Consider the following 8,164-nt stretch of genomic DNA (forward strand, 5'->3'; position numbering starts at 1 on the left):
TTTGCTATTACAAGCATTCCACTCCAACTTGTCCTAGCTCCATCTATTTGAATCCCACCTGGTGATTGTCCTTATTAAAATTAGATCATGTTTGGGCCTGTCTTTGTGACTCCTCTGCAGAAGGGGCTGCAAGCTGCTCTTAGAGCAGTAACCCGAGTGCCAGAGATCTTCAGCTGCATTCTGGCTCAGGATATACATCTTAAATTGTTTATGTTCTTGTTTCCAAACTTAATGCCTTTAAATTCATGGAGTTTAGATCCTTCCAGTGTTATATGAAAACAGTGCAAAGAGCTAATAAATACATGTTTTGTTGTCTTGTATAACTCAGAAATTACTGACCCTATAAAAGAGGACATGTGATTTTAAAGGAATTATTTTCCATTTCACATGGAAATATCAAATTTTTACTCGTTTTGGAAAGAAAAAGTATATAAAGATGAATCCAAGTCTCCGCTATGCTTTCAAGGGTCTATTAGTTCCAGATCTTTTGTGCCTTAGATATTTGCTTGCCTGGAATTTATACTGACCAGACAGAAGAACAGGAGTAAACTAATAATCCTTTTTGTTTGGTGCATTATATGGAAATGTAGCTAAATCTTTCTTATTTTTCTCCTGATATAGAGAGGAAAATAATGTGAGTCTCAGACAGGAAAATTAAATATATGTTTCTGTGAGAATCTTATGATGTCTGGAATTAAGAAGAGCAGATAGGAATGGAAGAAATTCTGTGGAAACACTTGTAGTTGCAACTACATAGGCGTGTAACTACACCATCACTCTACTGGGAAAAGCCTTTCTTGTCAATTTAACAAATCCTCATGCTCTATATTTAACCATTGCCCTTGTTTTTCAATTTGTTAGCAGATTAATTTGAATCACGGTAATGATCTATAGAAAAGCATAATATATTGAAAAAATCTGGATTTTGGCTGTAGACCTCATTATCTTGTTTTCTTATCTTTATTTCTCTTTGTTAACTATTCTCCCCTTTTCAGTGTTTTTGGTTGAAATTTGCTTGATTACTAAATATCACCAAAACCTGAAGAAAAAACTCAAAATTCAGAAATTATTTCACACTGTTAGATACAACCCACATAGAAAATGTCCTGAAAAGGACCAGGCTTGAATTTCCCACCGAGTCAAGGGGGTGTTTTTTCTTTATGGCTCGGCGAATCAGGATTTCTTTTCAAGCTAATGGTGCCTCACAGCAAGTAAGGGTTTTCCCCACTAGCCAGACAATAAAATATTTAGCCTGACTTTGAAGTTGTAGTGGCATAGGAATGAATGCCACTGCTGTCAGTAAGTTTTTGAGATGTGCTGCACACTCAGCATAGGAAATGCCCATGCTTGGGCAGACTTTTATGTTCCTGATGATGCACCTGGCAACACAACAAGTGGAAGGGTCTTTCATTAGATGGCAATAAGCACCTGCCGCATTTAGCTGGTGTCTGTTGTGCTTTCCACAGTGCAGAAGTCACTTGATTTTTGACTTATCTACTTGCTGCTGTTTAACAGGCACTTGAGCTTTTTTGGGGCACTATTCAGGTGGCTGGTCTAATGATTCCTATTTCCCTAAAATTGTCTGAGCTCAGTCAGATGAAAGGCAAGTCCAAAAGTAGGAATACAATCTAATAGCTTTTTCTAGATGGGCAATAAGTTACGTGCTGACAAGAAAAATGCAGACTTCAATTCCTCTTATACTTAAGATTGGATCCATTTTAATTTTTGGGAACAAGTTTTAAATCAAGGCAGGTTACAGAAGCTGCTACCTGTATCTTTTTATACCTGCTCCTTTTTCCTATTGTTTTTACTTTGTGATCTGGTATTTGAGCAGGGTCTTTTTCAGTGAGGTTTCTGTCTGTTTCTTCTGTGGGTTGTTTATGAGGTGGTTGCTGGTGAGATGCATTACTGCATTAGATGCATTACTGCAGGCTTTTCAACATTTTGACAACCACAACCTCCTGAGGGTGAGCAGACCAACAGCTGTTGAAACATGCAGGAAGATCATAACATTGCAGTAAGCATATCAGCCACTTCACATGGTAAGATATATGCCAACTTCCCCTGGTCTGAGACAGGAAAGCTAGGAAACTGTCTTAACTGCTCTGATTCAAACTATATAACGCAAGCGGCTTTCATGATAGACGCAAAGTCCTGCAAAGACAGCTGTGACCATGTGTTGCTGTGTAAGGTTCCATTTTACCTTTGTGTACTCTAAGCACATGGTTATATGAAGAACAAAATATGTACCTGCAAATCAACAACCCATTCACTAATCTGAAATTAGAAAGAAAGTAGGATATGAAACAGACATAATATTGGACTAAAAAGCCCTGACAACTCACAGTCCAAAAATAATTGATTTATCAGACTGCATTATTTTCTCCATGCTGAGGGAAAATCTCCAAGAAATATACCTCGTGTAAGATCTTCCCTGACTGTGTCAGAAAAACAACAGAAATAACCTTTCTGGTGTCTTCCTCACAAGTCTCAAACTGAGCAGACAAACTTATTTAATGATGTCTACACTCATTGTCCACCTTGTAGTTGGAGAAATTCTACTGCTGTTTTTTCACTTTTTGAACTTTACAAGGAGTGCAGTGTCCAGAACCATTTACTGTATATGAAGATGTACACTTTATTTTGAGCTAATCTATTTCCTATATTTCTGAACATATAATGAACTTTTTATACCTTCTGGGGGAGATAAAAAATATTGCAGAAACATTTGATCCTTGATATCCTGTCTTCACCCAAAGGAAACACAAATTATAGGATTTTACTTTTTTTTGCTTTGTTAAGCCAAATTAATAGTTATGTAACAGTGGCGATGTTATTGATATTACTTTAGACCTCCTGCTGTCCCATTAAAAATTTCTCTTTACAATTGGTTTCAGTACATTTACTTCATGGTGCTGGTAATGATGTTGATCAGACCAGAATGGAGGGGAAGAATAGCTGGTACTGTTTCAAATGGTTACTAGCAAGAATACAGTCTGTCTGCTGAGATCAGTCCCATTTCCAGGGCAAAGGCAGCTTTGTCATACCCCTCTATTCCACACTCTTGAGCCAAATGTAATTACAGGGGACATTTCCATAACTCCCAGAACTTGGAAAAGGCAATTACAAATAACTAAGGTTTGGTCTCCATGAGGTTTGAATAACTAAGATTCATGAAGTAAACTGACAAAAATTTCAAAGGATTCAGGCCTCCCTTTGAATCTATTAATTAAAGTAATTAAACTATTAAAGTATTAATTAAATCTGTTAATTAAAGTAATTAAACTTGAATTGATAAGCTGTGCTGCAGCCATGCAATTTCCAAAATGAACACAATTTAGTTGTATTTGTTAGTTAAATTAGATGCCACTCTATTGTGTTGTATTTATAGTAATGATGTTGTATTTTTTGATTCAAATAATACCTTGTTTATATTAAGGACAATACTTTTATTCCTTTCAGAATGATCTTCTACCAGAAGAGTTGCTAAAAGCAATTGCACTTGCCACTTCTATTGCACAAAATGACACAGCTCTACTAGACTTCCCTCTCCTTGAGTTGATGTCCTCTGATGCACCAAAAATGTTGCAATACCCTTTTACTGCCTCTTATTTATTAACATTTAATTTTGAAAACGGTAATTACAGAGGAATGAAAAGCATGAACAATTTAAACTGATGATTACAAGCATTTATATGCCAGTGGAAACAAACCACAATATGCCAAAGAAAGTTAAGTTTATCTGGCCTTTCCACTTGTCTTACAAATCATTTGCAAATTAGTAACCACTGACAGTTTCTTGAAACCGTGTCAATCTTCATGATAACTGGCTGCTGTTCAAAGAAAAATGAATGTATAAAAAGGTTGTATAGGCATTTTCTACGCAAAAGCAAGCACAGAAGGAGGTGAAGGTAAGACAAAACCATGGAAAAGAGTTACACCAGATTTTAGCTTATCAACAGAATTATTATTTAGTTTATACCAGCAGAATAATTTGGCTACATTGAAATGAAAATCAGGATAATATGTAACAGTTTACCAGACAAATCGAGAAATGATTATTATAAAACATGGTGAGTTTCCTTGACAGTGTCACTGAATCCCAGTCATTAAAAACTACTGTGGGTTAAAAGTTTTTGTGAAATCAAATTAAATATTTCCTTCATATCACTTTCCATACAGAGAACATTGGTGCTTTGGGAGCTACCGTATCATGCAAATCTTAAGGTTTAGTCATAGAAAGGGCTTTCTGAAGTTTCATTGTTTGTAAATCAAGGTGATGCCTCAAGATTTTTTGTCTAGAGTAAACATTAGAAAGGCCGTGCACTTGCCGTCAATGCATCAAAAGCTCATCAATTACAACAGGGAGACAACTCTTTGCATTTGATACGTATTTTAGGAAAGGGCTTACATGAGCAATACAGTAATTACCTGAGCACAGAAATATTGTTTTTTCCACTATGTTGGCATCTGTATCTAAATCTATTTCCGGCTACTTATCCCTTTCATTCAGTTTCATTATAACAGGTCATTAACATGTTTTACCAAATGTCTGAAATTATCGTGAACTACTCCCAGTATAGTGACTATTATCTTGATGAAGACCTGGAAAAGAGAACTCCCTGTTGAAAAGGGATGCTTGAAAATAAATGGACCTTTCATGTACAATGATTTGTCGTGCTAAACTGAATCACTCCCTCAGGGCATTATTATTTCAAATAGCCCTGTGACTGAACTGTAGCAAGTATTAAAATTTTGAAATTGCACTATAGTTATATATTGTGTATAATTGCAATAAAGTCTAGCATTTCCTAACAATTCCACCCAGCACAGCATGTATGAAAGCATGAGTTTAGCTATTGCCTACCAAAATGATGCAGTGGTTGTAATAATATATTTATAGCTATGTAAGATTATGTGTAGGAACCATATTTAATGATTCTAAATAATTTTAAAATTCCTCCATTTATGACTAAATATTTTACTGGTTGAACCTGAAAATTCCAGTTGAATTCTGATTTTTTCACAGATAACCTTGGTCTGCCTGGGTAGGATTCATCTCAGTCCAGCTTTGACTGTCTACATTTGAACATCTTGGAATCTGTCGTGGTTTTACATGGAAGTGAATTTTTTTCAGGAAGTTGGGTCAAACCAATCAGTGGTCAGGTTTGTATATTGGCACCTGGAGTGACCACTGAAGGTATGGACACGCCTCTGAGAACACAGAAGGTTAAAAGCAAGAAGTCCAAGGGACCTGTCTCTCTTTGGTTCTGGTCAGGGTGCTGTGCCGACCTCCCCTGCCCAGCCACGGGCTGCGTGGGGGAGGGGAAGCCATGTGGCCAGGTTGAGGTGAGCCAAGGGAGCTGAAGGACTGGAACCGGGCCAGCTCCTGTGGATGGAAGGGTGAAGAGAAGCGGAGATGCCTTTGCTGCCCCCACCACCAGAGGGAAGAGACAGAGAGTCCAGACAGCACCTGTAACTTTGCCAGCGGAGGAGAAGGAGAAAGTGGGGGGAGGTGCCCAGCCTTGGCCTTGGGAATTGGCTTCTGGGCAGAGATTTCAGCCGTCTGGGGAGTCTGAACTTTTAACCCTTTCTTGGGAAATGAAGGCTTTGTAAAATACTACTCCTCCTTGATTTAAAGTACAAGAGAGACAGTCTGGGGTCTGAGATGTTAGAAGAAGAAATTTTTGAGTAGGAGGAGATGATAGAGTGGCTTGTGGCTGGACTTTTCTTGTTAACCATAGACTGAACCAAATTCTCCTGCAATAAAAAACTGCATTTTAGGGGGATGCAGTGGTGAAGGAAAGAGACCTGCTTCAGCAACCACCAGTGCAGAAATGGAGAGAACAGAAGAAAGCTGAGGAGGGAATGGTGATGCCCTCTGTCATCAGGAAGAAGATGATCTCTGTTCTTAGACCCTTGGCCCCAGGGGGAAAATGGTGAGGGGGGGGGGGGGGGGACGGACTGTAGTCCCAAGAGGAGATGCTGAACTGTTGTCTCTTTTAGTCGGTGGCAAAGCATCCTTAAAAGAGCCCTATGAGCAGTCTGTCCATGCACGGTGGTGAGAGCACTGTAACATGGAGAAGAAAGTGTCACACTGGCAGATTTTCTCCGGGCGGTTGCCACGTGTGACATGGAAACACAAAGGTGGCAATTGTGTTTCCTGGGGGGTCTGTGGTGCAAGAGAGACTTCTCTCTCCTTTGAGGTTCTGAGTATTGATTATCTGAAGGGTGGCAACTTGATGAGGAATTCTGGGTGGTGTCTCACTGTGGGTTTGTTTGGAATTTGGGTGGGAGGAGGAAGAGTGTTTTGGAAGGTCTTCATCCTGGATTTAGTGTCTGTGCTTTATAGTAGTAGTAGTTTAATAAAGTTTTTTTTTCCTTTTTTATTAAGCTTGGGCCTGCTTTGCTCTGTTCCTGATCACATCTCACAGCAATTATTTAGGAAGGTTCATTTTCATGGGTGCGCTGGCATGGCGCCAGTGTCAAACCATGACAGAATCCCTTTAAATGAACACAGACCAAACTGGTCTCATCAAAGTAAAGTGTGCAGTGCTCTTCATCCTCGAGTGCATATCAAATTTGGTCAGATAAAACAGATTCTTGTGTGTTTTCCAGTTCATCCAGAAGTACCCACATTGCAATCTCCAGAAGGTGAAATCAATGCAAGCTCTGAAAGCTTCAATTCTGCTTGTACCTAGCTGAGGTTGGGTAATCCTAGTGCTCTCAGTAGGTGCTGTGCCTGTGGAAATGCTGGTCACTTGGGCAACACTTCTGTTGATATATGAGAAGTAACAAGTTCAGCTCACTAACCACTGCAATAAATAACTGAGAAAGTTAAGCAGCTAAGAACCTATTAATCATCAAATCTGTTGAGTAATCAACTTTGGCATTTACATAATCACTTTCCATGGGACCTGGGCATTAAAGAACAGCAATAGAAAAAAAATCCTAGGAAACAAGACTGTAAATAACTAATTTTTTTTTTTTAAATATTTTTCTTCCTTTTTATTTTCTTTGCAGCAATTATCACTGTGGTAAAGAGAATGAGAATTGCTTGTGGATGTAATCTACCTGTAATTTAGTAAAGCCTTCTGTACAGTCTTCTGTGCATTCTCCTGAAGAAGCTGGCAGCCCATGGCTTGGACAGGTGCACTCTGGGTTAAAAACTGCCTGGAGGTCCAGACCCAGAGGGTGGTGGTTAATGGAGTTACATCCATTTGTGGTGGATAACTAGTGGGGTTCCCCATGGCTCAGTACTAGGGCCAGTCCTATTGAATATCTTCATTGATGATCTGGACAAAAGTATTGAGAGCACCCTCCGTCAGTTTGCAGACAACACCAAGTTGGGTGGGAGTGGTAATCTGCTGGAGGGTAGGAAGGATCTGCAGAAGAATATGGATCAAAGAGCTGAGGTTCAACAAGGCAAGATGTTCTTGGGTCACAACAACCTCATGGAGCACTGCAGGCTGGGGGCAGAACATCAGGTAAATGGCCCAGCAGAAAAGGACCTGGTGGTGCTGGCTGAAAGTGGCTGAACACAAATATCAAAAATAATGATAGGAATAGGACATCCTCTGCAGTCAGCTATGGTGATGCTGCACCTCGAGTCCTGTGTCCAGTTTTGAACCTCACTTCATGAAGGACATTGAGGTGCTGGAGTGTGTCCAGAGAATGGCAAGAAAGCTGGTGAAGGATCTAGAGAATGATTCAAATGGGGGCATCAAGGGACCTGGAGTTTGGTCTGGAGGTTCAGAGAAGACCTTATCACTCTACATCTACCTGAAGGGAGGCTGTAGCAGGATAGGGGTCATCCTCTTTTCCCAGGCAACTCTTGAGAGGACAGGAGGGTATGGCCTGAAGGGAAGGTTCAGATTGGACATCAAGAAGAATTTTTTAGTAGAAAGGCTTGTCAAACATTGAAATGGGCTCTCCAGGGAAGTGGTGGGGTCACCATCCCTGGAAGAAATTACTTCATGCTATGGTTTAATTGGCATGGTGGTGTTTGATCAAAGGTTGAACTCAAAGGTCTTGGAGATCTTTTCAAACCTTAATTATTTTATTATATTCTAATTGTAGCTAATTTTCCAGTTGCTAATTTTTATTGGTATTATTTTTCTCAGGACAGTACTTCAGATATATCCTCACTGAATTTCATTTAACT

This window comes from Anomalospiza imberbis, chromosome 1, assembly GCF_031753505.1.
Source record: "Anomalospiza imberbis isolate Cuckoo-Finch-1a 21T00152 chromosome 1, ASM3175350v1, whole genome shotgun sequence".
Taxonomy (NCBI): Eukaryota; Metazoa; Chordata; class Aves; order Passeriformes; family Viduidae; genus Anomalospiza; species Anomalospiza imberbis.